The sequence below is a fragment of the Tachypleus tridentatus genome, chromosome 11 (assembly GCF_004210375.1).
Source record: "Tachypleus tridentatus isolate NWPU-2018 chromosome 11, ASM421037v1, whole genome shotgun sequence".
Classification (NCBI taxonomy): domain Eukaryota; kingdom Metazoa; phylum Arthropoda; class Merostomata; order Xiphosura; family Limulidae; genus Tachypleus; species Tachypleus tridentatus.
Window position 1 is genome coordinate 32,090,145 of NC_134835.1, and position 14,891 is coordinate 32,105,035.

Consider the following 14,891-nt stretch of genomic DNA (forward strand, 5'->3'; position numbering starts at 1 on the left):
ATAATTTATCAACCATTAAACATTTAAAGGTCTCTTTCTCATATTTAATCCCTATCACACGAAACATGCTCGCCCTTTCAGTCGTGGGGGCGATATAATGTAATGATCAATTCTGCTATTTGTTGGTAAAAGAGTAGCCCAAGAGTTAGCGGTGGGTGGTGATGACTATCTGCCTTCCCTCTAGTCTTACACTGCTAAATTAGGGATGACTAGCGCAGACTAGTACAATTCAAACCAAACCAAACTCGTCTTTGTATGTTATATATTATATTAAAAAACATTAATCGAAATGACAGTTTGTCTTTGCAAAAATAAAGAAACAAAACTACGATAATACGTTTGTTTAGAATTAAGTACAAAGCTACATAATAGGCTACGTGTGCTCTGCTCATCACGGATGTTGAATTCCAGTTTCTAGCGGTGGGGGCCCGCAGTCATTCCGCTGTGTCACTGAACAAGGGGCAGTGTTGAGAATAATTTGTTTGTTTGTTTGTTTTGAATGTCGCGCAAAGCTACACGAGGGCTATGTGCGCTAGTCATCCCTAATTTAGCAGTGTAACACCAGAGGAAAGGCAGCTAGTCATCATCACCCACCGCCAACTCTTGAACTACTCTTTTACCAACGAATAGTGGGATTGACCATCACGTTATAACGTCCCCACGGCTGAAAGGGCGAGCATGCTTGGTGCGACGGGGATTCAAACACGAAATATTTAGCTTCAGAACATAACGAATCATAAAATTACGTCAATGTACATTTGGCTAACTTTATTTTATTTTGAGCAATATATCATGATATTGTGCAACAATCTGGAATTTTAAGTCACTTTGTATGTTTGTCTGTATATATATATAAACGCAAGTTCCATTGCTAGATTTCTCTTTTTCGCTCTGATGAACTATGTTGTCATAGTGTCACATTGCAAACAAATCCGTTATTATTTAACAGTTTATTCTATCTGTAAGTAAATATCAGTACTGTGATAACGTAACGTAAAACGATCTGTAGAGAAACAATGTCAATTATTCTGTCATGTAGCTTCCTAGAATTATTATCCTGAGAGTTGTTGTTGCTGTTTTCCTCTGGTGCTTCGGACACCGTTTGTTTTGTACGTTGTATATTTCGTATAATGGTTTATAGGTGAAAAGTATGCAAGGAATGTCTTCGCAGGAAATTCATTTCCAAGCAAAATGTCAAGTTGATATAAAGAGTGCAGTGACTAACCAAGAAATCTCTGCTTATATCCCTCAATATCATCACGGCTGACACAGAGGCGTGGCCGATGAAGAGACGAGAAACAAGGGAACTCTCTAAATAAAAATAGTTTTGTGAAACAAATAAAAAAATCGTAGCTTTTTTGTTGTTCCTCGTTACAGTTGTACGTGCCAATACGTCTGTGCACGATCAAAATACATTTAACAGCCGTGGACACACGCGTTCCGATATATGACGTGGTTTTGTAAATACATTTTGTTTGACAGAGAAGTGATGGTTGACTTTAACGCCAGGGATTTCTTAAAGTTGACAATGGACAGTCAGAGAGATATTTACTTTTTTCTTTCGCGGAATAACATGGTGAGTGAAACATGGAGTGGAAAAAACAACAACTTTTTTTACTTACTATTCTTGCAGAAGGTTCGCTAAATAGAAAATGAAAATTGTATGCATTTTGAAACTTTCGGTAACTTATTTGAAGTCCAGAGACGTTTCTAATGTCAGCGGGTTTTTTAAGTAAAACTTTTGTACTTTAAACAAACTGAGAAAATTTACTAATTACTGAACCAAATAAGTTACATTTACAATTAAATGAGAGAGAAAACTAGAACAAAACGTGTGATTAACGTCCAGACACAAGAAAAGGTAAAATTGCTTTAACAAAATGCATGCCTTTTTGTGTGATAATTTTACATTTATAAACACATAACAAAAACATAATTATATCAATAACTCCATTATTAAGATTCTGGATAGTTTTATTACTGCCTCTCCCAGTGACTTACAAGGTTGGAAACCAGCTTTCGAAACCGTGGTGGGCAGAGCACATTGTGTAGTTTGTGCTTAACTTCAAACAAACAAGGCCTTATTGCTAATTAGAGTTATAAGAAAAACCTCAAGCTGTGTTTACCCAAACAAGTTGCAAATATTCAATTTGTATCAACGGCCCGGCATGGCTACGTGGTCAGGGCGCTCGACTCGTAACCTAAGGGTCGAAGGTTCGAATCCCCTTCACACCAAACATGTTCGCCCTTTCAGCCGTAGGAGCGTTATAATATGACGATCAGTCCCACTATTCGTTTATAAAAAAAGTAGCCCAAGAGTTGGCGGTGGTGGGTGATCACTAGCTGCCTTCCCTCTAGTCTTACACTGCTAAATTATAGACGACTATCGCAGATAGCTCTCGTGTAGCTTTTCGCGAAATTCAAGACAAACAAAGAAATATTTCCTTGACTTAGGATGTCGTATTTGTCTACCTCTTAAGCCATCACACAGCATCAGTATACGTTAAAAACAAACAAAATTTGTATCAAAAATGTATTTTTCAGTAGTTTGGTTTCTCTCTGATATATTGCCCACTAACTCCCAAACAAAAATAAAGATAAACCCAAGCTGGTGATGGTTAATTTAAGCTATTCTCTGTCTTAGTTTCATGGTTTAGATTGTTGTGTCAGGGTTAATTTTCTTTTTATCCGAAAAGGACATGCTACAATCAAACAAGCTTATCCAATCAACAGCTGTAACATGAGTGTATCTTGAAACTGGTGGAAAGCATTAACGCGAATCGAGCGTGAATATTCAATGTGCGTGTTTTCTGTTGTCATGTGTGTGTGTGACACATATTTGACATTTTAATTTCAGCTGTCATGGATATCTTAATGTCGTAAAAAAGATAAATGAGAAAGAACATTGATGCAAAATGTAATTATAAATAAAATGTATTCACAAGCTATCACTAGCTGTTATATATTTCAGCTTGTACAATTTCACTTGATATTAAAATGCGTTAGCATTTATATATATATTAAATTTATTTTAATTACAATCAGTTCTAAGTGTTTGACACAGTAGTAAGTACTTTTATTTTACTATTCAAATCATGCTATTGCGTAATAAAAATGAATTATATATTATAACGGATCCACTGTTATATATTTATTTGAATATTGATGCTTGTTTTAGTTAAATATATATTTAAAACTGTATGTTTTTGATTGTTAAATGTGTATTGCGAAAGTTTCGCTTATTCACTAAATTCTTAGAAGATTCTCGAGCGTAAAAATCAACAATATATGTTTTACAAAACCACTAGCGTATCTCCGAATACTGTTGCCAACTGACCTTTCGAGGATCTCACCCTTAAAGTTTATAAAGCGACGCGCCAAGAGACAGTTTTATATTGTTGGTTTGTTACAGTTAGTTCTCTATAAACCTCGGAAGCTATAACTGTGATAAACGCTTATTGATCAGAAAACTACAGATATTCGAAGAGGAAAATTTATACATTTTGAAAATTACAAACTATTTAACCTCAGTGAATTAACTTTAGACGTTAGTACTTCTACGAAGACATTAAATATTTTCGTCGAAACGAAAAACTTACGTATGAAGAAGCTAGCTAGCTTCCCATCAAGTAAAGTGTGCCCGTGTATCAACACAGAATTAGTTCACTCATCGTGAACCATCGATAAAATACTCAGTTCCGGACCGGATAGAAGACTCAAAATTGTTTATAGAACTTTTATATATAATCATTATTTGTAATAACCATTTTTATAAATTGTTTTGTTGTTTGCATATTAAAATATATTTGTTTTAAGAATGAAAACTGTGTATATCAATCATGTTGTGAAACATAATAAATTTGATACACACCGACATTTAATTAACTTCTAAATTACGTTTAAAACTCCCAATTGTAATACGTAATATAATGAAATGGGAGCTCGTCTGGGACAAATTACGATACGTAATAACGTATATAATATTTTAAGTTAGAACAGAATAAATTTCAAATTTCTTTCAATTTTACATTCATATTTTTGTTTGTATGCTTATTTTCTCAGTTGTAATAAGTTATATTAAAGAAACAATTAATAAGATAAATCATTTTTATCATTAGTAAACCAAAATCGTGCTCTTAATTAATATCATAAATCATTAATGTTGTAACAGTTATTAAAACGCTACAATTTCAGAGAAAGATTTTTGAGCTTCGAGGTTTATTCAAGAATTTTACAAAATAATTAATTGAAAAAAAAACAGATGTATAATACTAAAGAATACTTGAAATACTTAAAACAGTGCGAAAATAACAAAATTGAGAGATTAAGTAAGAGGAAGTGGTGCTGGTCACTAAACCTATGATGTCATGTATTCCACTTCCTGTTCTCGACGATTTGATTAGAAGAAATAAGAATATTAAACAAAATAAAAAAATGATTTGGACTCTTGATGGAATCAATATTTTTGAACAGATTTAGTGCTTTCCAAGCTGAACTTATTTCTTTGTTAAAAGCTTTGTCTCGTCTTTGACGTTAGGCCTCGCATGACCTGGTGAATAGCAAACTCGATTCCCAAGCTGCAGATGGGCTCGAATCTCGTCACCCGACATCCTCGCTCTTTCAGCCGTGGGAGAGGTATAACTGACGGTCAGTTCCACATTTCATTTGTAAAAGAGTAGCTCAAGTGTTGGTGGTGATAGTGGTGTCTTGACAGACTTTCGTCTAGTCTGTCAATTCTAAAGTAAGGATGACAACACCAGATGGTCTTCTAATAACTTTATGCGAAATTTAACAAAAAAAACACACAACAAAAACACCTTTTATCATACATGATGTTTAATAACCGTTTCTTTAAAGCAAATCTGAGAAATCGTTGGTGAAGTTGGTGAAACGGAGATTTAGCTCCGTCATCTGAAGGTGACCTTTAATGACCCATAATTTACACTTTATAACCAAATATCCGAGCTTGTAGTGTTTTTATGACATTGAATTGGCTTCCTACACACCAGGCAGTAATGTATGTTGGTAAATAAAGTTTTGAGGTCTTGAAAGTGAACTATCCACACATTTCAGTGTATACAGCTTTAAAATTAAGAGTTAGAATTGGGTAAAAGATAAAAGGACAGAATTAAAAACGAAAAAGATAATTTGAAGCTTGTAATTTTTCAAACATTATTTAAACGAATCTTATCTTCTGTAAATCCAGAAACGTTTAAATTTCTTACCCAAACTTTCATATTTAGTACTAGATGAACGCTTGCTAATAATGATTGTAGCTTCCTAATCGTATCCTCTAATGCAGTGGTTTCCAATCAGGGGTGCGAGATAGCGTTCCAGGGGCTGCGAGATAACATTTCAGTTTTTTTTGTTTATATTAAGGGTACTGTCCTATATATTAAAATATTACGTTCGATTTTTATTTCTTACTTTTCTTGTTACAGACGTAGCTTTTTACCTTGTTACGATAAACTATCGTTTCTACCGTCACCGGCGCAGACCGAAATCTTAAAGGTGAATTTTAGAGAAAAAAAAGAAAACTTTGCAGTCAAAAGAACTACTCATACTGATTAATTTTGCAGGTTCACATTTTTTTATAAAAAATATGTGCTAATGAATAAAGCATAGAACTTGGTCCAGAAATAGCCCTTTCCGAGCGGCAATCCGAACGTTTTAGTTTTCACGTTTGCTGTTAGGAAAAGTACTGTGACGTAATAGTTGCCAAACAAACCGCCAACGCCAGCACGTTGAATGTAAATAAACATGGCCAGAGCATACGGAGAAACAGAGGCGGAGTCTGTTTTGACTTTGTGTTCTGAACAGTGTTGAGTAGCACCATATCGATTCGAACCTACTCTGAACGAACCTAGAACAGTTACTTTTGACACAGATCTGACAAGTTCTAGTGATGAGGACAGTTCCATGAGCGAGAGTAGCGGAACTGTGAGTGACATTGATAGCGCCCAGGCCGGTTGCAAGTCGATCATACCTCCAGTGGAAGAACGGTAAGCCTATGTCATGACAACAAATATGGTCTGTATTATTTCACGTGCAATTTTAAGCATCTCGAAACCTGTCTGGTGTTTATAAATTATTGGTATCACAGACTGGGTTTTAATTGTTTATACTTTGCTGACTATGGTAACTAATATTCGGCCCTTCCACAATCATTGTTTCGGGTATTTATGACTCGTAACAAAATGAATTTTAATTATACGTCATAATTCTGTCTATAAAATCAAACTAGATGTAGCAGTCTGAATAGTTAATTTAATATTTACCATAAATGCATAATTTATATGACATATTCCGTATTTTTGTGCAAGGTGAAGGTGTGGTTTATGCGAGCAGATGCCAACCAGGATAGAGTGCGTTTGTCGTCGCTCATACGACAAGGTGTCAAACCGATTAAAAGATGAAGAGTGCATGACCCAGACATGAGGCTTTGATAGAAATTGCCTGAATATGGATGTCTTGGAAGCATCATACTATAAATTTGTTGACTTGAATGATGAGGAGCCAAGTCACGAGTGTGTATTTTTCAAGATGCAGTTAAGCCTAAAATAGTATATTTGAGTTTAACCTACAATTAAAGATACTGTTTATCCAAAACTATGATCCTTCTTAGTCATCTCAAGGGTATCAATATTTCCAAAGCCCAATGAGATGTTTGTTTCAGTTGCACATATTTCTTGTCTTTAAGTTTTTCTACCAAGCATCAGTATAATTTTGATTTTAATAATATTATTTTGCAAGCTGACTGATATTCTCCACATATTTATGAAATGTGTGGATTCAAAACAATATCTATAGAATTTCAAAACAGCTAGGAGAGCAGAGTGACTTTCTACTAAAGTTATAAGTTTGTAATGTTGCATTTTCAATCTATATAGATACTTAGCTTACTGCATATTTGTCTGGTGGATATGGAAAAGACTAGGAAAATTGAATAGAGTCATTTTGCCAGCATATGTAGTTAGCAAAATTAGGAGTTAGTTCTTTTCGTGATGGCAAGGGATGGTTTCAGAGGGGTGGAACCTGTGTGCTGCAGGCTGAGATCAATCCTCAGCTCTACACGAGGAAAGATGGTGGGGATGATCATATCTACTGCCGATGGTTTTTTTCAGTCTCAACCTGCCTGGCTTGAAACCAACGGAATCCAAAACAGTGAGATCCGACCCAAAACATGAGCGTTCAAAGTGATTTTGACACCAAAGCTTTGCATAGTGTGAATGAGTCCAGCTCTTCCTATTGACCATCTGCATCCACTGTCGCCACCTTGCCGGTTCCCTCTCCTTGCACGGAAACGAAAAGAAGCTTTTGCCCGATGCCGAATCGTTTTTACAAACATAAGCAACGCAGTAAATCATGTTATCATAAAACAAACATAAAGTAGCAATATCAAGACAAAAAAATAGTATCACAAAGTATGTAATCCGAAAAAAGCACCGATAGATTTACATAAAATACCAGCACTAAAAGGAAGAAAATGACTCGTGTTTGGCAACTATTACGTCATAGTTGTAAAACGTCACGGAAACAGCCGAACGACCGAGAGGAACTTGAGTTCGAGGACCCGCATATTTTGTTTAATTTCTTACTGAAAAACTAAAGTGTTTAAAAATATGGCAACCATACAGGAATTATATCTAAGCAAAGTACAGTTTTTAAGGCAATTATTAAATTTGTTGAAAATTTACCTTTAATGTATAACTGTAAACAAACAACACACGAAACGTAAACGCTTGGGTGCACAGGCAGATTTGCGGATTGTTATCAGCAACAAAGTGCCACGCTTTGAAAACCTCGTAAGAAATAAACAGGAACAAAAGAGTCATTAAATTTAAATTGGCTTATGAACATTTGAAGATTTCAAATTCAAAGAAATTTCACTTCATGGATGGATGAAAATCTGTTTTTTTGTAGGGTTTATGCAATTTTTAGTTTGTTGTAATATTTTTTTCTTTTCCAAATGTTTCGTTTTTGTTTAAATATCATTAAAAACTAATTACAAAAATTTGTTTTGGCCACCTTCACCTTTATTCTTAAATAAATAATTACTGTGAGGGGTGCGAGAACATATTGAAATTTGTTGGGGTGTGGGGCATAAAAAAGGTTGGGAACATAGCAGTATGTCTGTGGATTTTGGTACTCGTGGTCAACATAGCACAATATCCCACTGTTTAGCTTTGTGTTTAATTTCAGAGATGCAAATCCCCTGTGGACCAACTGTACGTTTATAGACTTGCAACACTAAAATCGGGGATACGATTTTCCGCAGCGAACAAAGCGAAGATAGTCTATAGCGTAGCTTTGATAAAACATATTTATATTTCTAGATCAATAGTGTAAATCAGAAAAGTAATAACATATATATATATATATAATTTATTGGTAGATTATTTCAATAATTGTATATAGACTGTATTTTAGAAGACAGAGCAAATAAGTTTTATTAATGTGTTGAAGAACTACCACAATGTCAAGTCCACGTGAAACCTTCTATAAAATACTCCAAAGAATTGCAGATCTTGTTTCTGGTCAGACGCATCTTATTGGTTATCGTGTCGAATGAATGTGAGGGTCCATTAATGGCTTCCTGTTACTGTAAGATGTTATTTTATTCTTTGAATCTTGGGTGCATTATAACATTATAAGAATGGTTGTCAAACACAACTTTTCAATTGAAGTATCCTAATGGTTGACTGTGGGTGCTTTTGACTATCTTATCTATCAGCTCTTATGTAGTTTTATGCTAATAGCCAAAACCAATAACCAATCTCACTAGTGTTTTGTTGCTTTTTACAAATGGACACTCAAGTCTCAGTTACAAATATACTTGTACATATTTTGGCCTGAGTTTAAAGTGGTTTTATTTAAATGTGCTCAAACCTCTCAATTTCCATTCAGATTATGAGTACATAAACCTTTGCTTGTTTGTTGAATTTCGAGCAAAGTCATGCAAGCTTTCTTTGCGCTAGCCGTCCATAATTTAGTAGTGAAAGATCAGAGGAAAGACAACCAGTCATCACCATCCATCACCAACTGTGGGGCCACTATTTTACGAACTAACAGTGGAATTGAACGTCGCATTATAACGATGCAACGTCTTAAAAGGCGAATATTTTTGGTCGGATAGGTATTCGAACCCGGGGATCTCACAAAAAAAAACCTTTTAAAAAGCTACAGGAGAGCTATCTGCGCTAGTGTCTTCAGTTTGGCTTAAAATAATAGACGTTTATTTTGAATCCAACTCTCATTTGGCTGAAGGAAGTTGAAAAGAATCGAATCTAAAATTCAATAAAATCTTTTTCCTTATTTCTATAATAGGACTACGACGTTTGAAACCCAATTTTTATGAGAAAAATATACAAGAGTTAACTTAGTAAATCCATCATCAACTTTGTTTTTATTAAGCACAAAGTTACCTGACAGACTGTCTGTGTTTTGTTCACCGCGGGTATCGAAAACCGTCCTTTTGCGTTATAAGCCCTCAGACTGCCCGCTGGCACACGTTGTAATAACTGTGCAGAATAATATTTGTTTGTTCTTGTTTAATTAAACTTTTGTTAACTTTAAATGAACCAATTTACATATACTATCAGGTTAATCACTCTTTGTTATTATTAATTATCAATATTCATTATTTCACAATTCGTTCTAATAAACATTGTGATATTTTTGTGAGAACGTAACTTAAGGTTCTTAGAATATGATTAAATTAAAATGCCTTGAGCTTAATTTAAAAACGACGTCATAAGCAGAAACTGCTCGAGTATTCGCTTACCGAAGGGGAAACTTATCACTGTATATTATATATGGTGAGAACTAATTGAAATGCAAGCTTTCTAAGTTTCTAAGTGCATTGCAGAGAAAGCGATGATGGGGAAAAACGAAAATCGTAACGTCCAGAAGTGGCCGAGTTTTTATTATACTTAGAATTACAGCAACCAACCTGTTTAGTTTACTCTACTATATAAGTTTTTATTGGCAAGTAGCGGAGAACTGCACTTAATAAATATCACTTTGAGATTCAAGCACCAATTTAAGGCGACAGGACTCGTATGACTGTCTAATATGCAGAGTTCTGTCACGTGCTTTTATCATACGTATATGAAATAAAACTATCTGCTTTGAACTTTCGCTCTGTGGTTTCATATTTTATAAAAAAAATGATTTTAATATTTTAAACATAATCGTGAATGCACATTACTTTCGCGGTAATTTAAGAATATCATAATAAAGATTAGATAGAGACCTTTAAAGATTAGGTAAAGGCTCTTGAACATTGGATAGATACCTTTGAAGAGTAGAAAGAGACATTTAAAGATTAGATAGAGACCTTTGAAGATTTCATAATATATTTAAAGATTTTGAAGATTAAAAGAATTAGACCTTTGAAGATTAGATAAGATATTTAAAGATTAGATAAAGGCCCTTAACCATTAGATAGAGACCTTTGAATATTTAATAAAATATTTAAAGATTAGAGAGAACTTTGAAGATTAGATAGAGAACTTTGAAGATTAGATAAGATATTTATAGATTAAATAAGATATTTAAAGATTAGATAAGATATTTAAAGATTAGTTAAGATATTTAAAGATTAGATAAGATATTTAAAGATTAGATAGAGGCTCTTAAACATTAGATAGAGACCTTTAAAGACTAGTTTGGTTTGTTTTGAATTGTGCGCAAAGCTACACAAGGGCTATCTGCGCTAGTCATCCCTAATTTAGCAGTGTAAGACTAGAGGAAAGGCAGCTAGTCATCACCACCAACCGCTAACTCTTGGGCTACTCTTTTACCAACAAATAGCAGAATTGATCATTACATTATATCGCCCCCACGACTGAAAGAGCGAGCATGTTTCGTGTGATGGGGATTAAATATTAGAAAGTGATCTTTAAATGTTTAATGGTTGATAAATCATATAACATCATGTAACTTTAGTAAAAGTAGTAAAAGAAATGAGTGTTTGTTTTCTTATAGCGAAGTCACATCAGGTTTTCTGGTGTATAAACCGAGGAGAATCAAACCCTTGATTTTAGCATTGTAACTCAGTAGACTGTACTAGTGGGAGATACAAAAAGTGTAGGAAATGATTATAGAAGTCAGAAATAGTTAACCTTTATTTCATGTACATGTTTGCTTGTTAGAAGTATCTAATCTCTCGATTGCTACATACCTCTCAATGCATGCTTACAACGCTAAAATCTGTGTTTCGTTATTCATGGTGGGTAGAAAACACATAGTTTATTTTGTGTAACGATAAAGCCCAAATTTACATTAAAAGTGTAGGTTTGCCAAAGTGACCATTTTTTTTTATCATTAAGATAACACGTACTATTTGAATCAGATTTCGATTACCACGACCATAGAAAAGATTAAGTGATTTAACGACCAAATTCAAATTGTGAAAAAAAAATTCATATTTTATTAGAATTTGCAGCCAACATAAAAAAAATATAAATTGTTCAACAATTCGCTATTTTAGGGTTACGTTAAAGACTGTACTCCTTGAATGTTATGTATGTTATCCTAATGACAGTACATTCACATACAAGAATCAAAGTCTGATCTAAATTAGCCTAAATCAATCAAAGTTAAGTTAAAACTTGGTTAAAGTATTCTGCATTGTACGAAATTCACAAACATGAGTCAAGTGTGGTTTGGTTTTTGAATTTTGCGCAAAGCTACACGAGGGCTATTTGTGGTAGACGTTCCTAATTTAGCAGTGTAAGACTAGAGGGAAGACAGCTAGTTATCACCACCCACCGCCAACTCTTGGCTACTCTTTTACCAACGAATAGTGGGATCGATCGTCACATAATAACGATAATTTAGTAGTATATTTGACTGAATACATTCACTTAATTCTATTATTGTTAAATATTTATATATATACATACTATAAAAAAGATGTTTATAGTGGGATCGATCGTCACATAATAACGCCTCCACGGCTGAAAGAGCAAGCACGTTTGGTGTGACGGAGATTTGAACCCGCGACCCTCGGATTACGAGTCGAATGCCTTAACCACCTGGCCATGCTCGAGTCAAGTGTGTATCGACAAATTAGTTTTTTAAAACTCAAAAACGCGAGGCAAAAATACTCTAACGCAATTTGTATTGTGAAAGTTAGATATATTATTTCTCATTCTATAATCAAGTCATTTTAAAATAATATTTATCATTGTCATGCCTGTCAGAGGCTCGGGTTTTGACATCTGATATGGGCGCTATAGAGATAGGCCATTGTGTAGTTTTTAACTTTTTAAAACATAGACAAACAAAATCAATCCAACTATAGTTAAGTGACGTATATTTAATGTTGTCTTCCGATTTCTGATTCTTAACAGTTCATTTAGATCTGTTTAGCTTGGTTGTTTTGTTCAATAGCTTGCTAAGCCTAAAAGAGTCGCACGAAAATAAATCGATGGAATGATGAATGCGACTTCGACTCGTGATCTGAAGGTCGTGGGCTCGAATCCTCGTCGCACCAAACATGCTCGCCCTTTCAGCCATGAAGAACGTTATAATGTGACGTTCAAACCCACTATTCGTTGGTAAAAGAGTAGCCCAAGAGTGGCGGTGGGTGGTGATGACTGCAAAATTAGGGACGGCTATGCGGATAGCTCTCGTGTAGCTTTGCGCGAAATTCAAAACAAACAAAAACAGATGAACGCGAAATCTTCTGTTGAGACATGGATGACTGAAGTTTTATAATAGTAGATTTAAGTAATCAGAGGTAAGAGTAAAGAATAGAATTTGATGTGTTTTTAAACTATGATGTTCATTGTTAAGTAAAGGTATGCAACGTTTTGTATTGTCAGCCCAATAAACAAACAGTAAAATTACCCAAATACATTTTTATTAACAAATATTTTCTTCTGCGCTGCCCCCAAAAATCAGCAATTCCTGAGTGTAAAACTTAAAACTTATATAAACTATTATAACATCCATTTTTTGGTATTTCCAGCTCGAAGCTGAGAAAAGTATTAGAAAACACTGTTTTCTGATTTCAAATATGAAACATAAAGTCATGAAAATTTTAAGAAAAAACTGACAGACAGGTGGGGATCTAAGAATTTCGTATATCTACCTTTTGTGGAAGCGAAATAGTCAAAATCCATTGTAATATATGTATTATACGTGGCTGAAGCCGTTGAATGACTTTGGTATAATAGGACGATATAATGTTTCTCTACTTGTTTGTATTTTTCTTTGTGTTTGGTGAGAAAACACTATTTTTACACTTCTTTTAAACATTAAATCCGTATAAAAATAAAATACAATTTAGAAAAAAAAACATAGCAAAAATCACGTGATAGTTTGTCAAGATTATAAGTTCTCTTTCTAGTTTTATAGCTGTTAACACCTATTATATCACTTTATGAAGCTAAGTTCTCGTTGACGAACTTTTGTAGAGCTTAGATCGATCGGGCAAGATATACGATTTTTGTTATTTCATGGTTTGAGTTTTCAGATTTCTATAAAACCACCTGAGGCGTTATGATTAATCTATAGAGATATATGGATTTTTAATAACAATAAGGATTTACGATTTTCGTAACAATAATTTTGGACGTTTAAGAGTTTCCTCAGAATTTGGTTACCTGCAAATCTTTCCCTATGTCTGTAGGTAAAGACAGGGGTAAAGATTGTTTAGAAACAAGTAGAAACTATTGTAAAGTTATGGACTGGCTTACGAATTTTTAATTATAAAGAAACCTTCAAATGAACAGTTTAGATACAATAAGATGAGCTGTTGCTGGATGTATATTTGACTGAATACATTCACTTAATTCTATTATTGTTAAATATTTATATATATACATACTATAAAAAAGATGATTGTTTTTTTTAATTTCGCGTAAAGCTACTCGAGGGCTATCTGCAGCTAGCTGTCCCTAATTTAGCAGTGAAAGACTAGAGGGAGGGTAGCTAGTTCGTCATCACCCACTGCCAACTCTTGGGCTACTCTTTTACCAACGAATAGTGGGATTGATCGTCACATTATAACGTCCCCACGGCTGAAAGGGTGAGCATGTTTGGTGCGACCGGGCGAACCCTCGGATTACGAGTCGAACGCCTCAACACACTTGGCCATGCCGGGCCCTTATGAAAACGACAGATAAAATAAACAATGATATTAAGTGAGTGACACCAAATAATCTTGAGAGAATCAAGATTTCGTGTTAGTTTTTAATAAAACATTATTCCCCTATTTCTAACATTACTATTGCTTCTTTTAATATTTTGAAATATTTCTAAATGTCACCAAGTGCTGTCAAAGTATTAAGAGGGACTTAAAAGTGCTCTTAAGACCCAACGAATCAGATCTTGTACAAGTATAGAATTTTCCAAGCAAGCTACTAACAATAACAGACAAAGAGCGACATGAAGCTACGTGAGAACTCCCTGGTAACTTACGTTTGTTCGAAACGTGCGCACAATGTTTCGTAAGCCTAGACAGACTCAAATGGTTCCTACCTTGCAACAGGATAAGATCAAACCAAGTCAAAATTTGCTTTATTGGAAATCGTCTATTCTCTCTTTGCCCGCCTGTTGAGTCTACAGCTTATTGGACGTCGTAGGTGTCTTTTATAGGCATACTAAGCAACTGTTACACAAGCTCGCGCCTTCGTCTTGACGTCACAATGCAAGAAAAAGGTGGTATCTAATTGATTAAACTGTTGCGCAGAGACTGAACTTCTAGCTCCGCCTTATGACGAACCCACCTTCGACTTTTCGGCTTCGCTATGGGATGTTACAAAGAAGGTCTCTCCAGCAGAAAACCCACGCTATAGACATAAAACATAGCAGATCTGATAAGTATTCCAATGTATTGACGTAACTACCCAACCAAAAGTCAAATATCCAAACAACAT

The 14,891-nt window shown here is 34.5% G+C and overlaps 1 protein-coding gene across 2 annotated transcripts in view; it reads right to left on the bottom strand.

Moving 5' to 3' along the window:
* The window catches only part of LOC143231458 (short neuropeptide F-like), a 40,638-nt gene extending 25,989 nt beyond the window's left edge, over positions 1 to 14,649 (bottom strand). For both annotated transcript variants that reach the window (XM_076465994.1, XM_076465993.1), the window contains exon 1: positions 14,494 to 14,649. The gene's annotated coding sequence lies outside the window, so the exon portion shown is untranslated. The remainder of the gene's footprint in view (positions 1 to 14,493) is intronic.
* Positions 14,650 to 14,891: the final 242 nt, after the last annotated feature.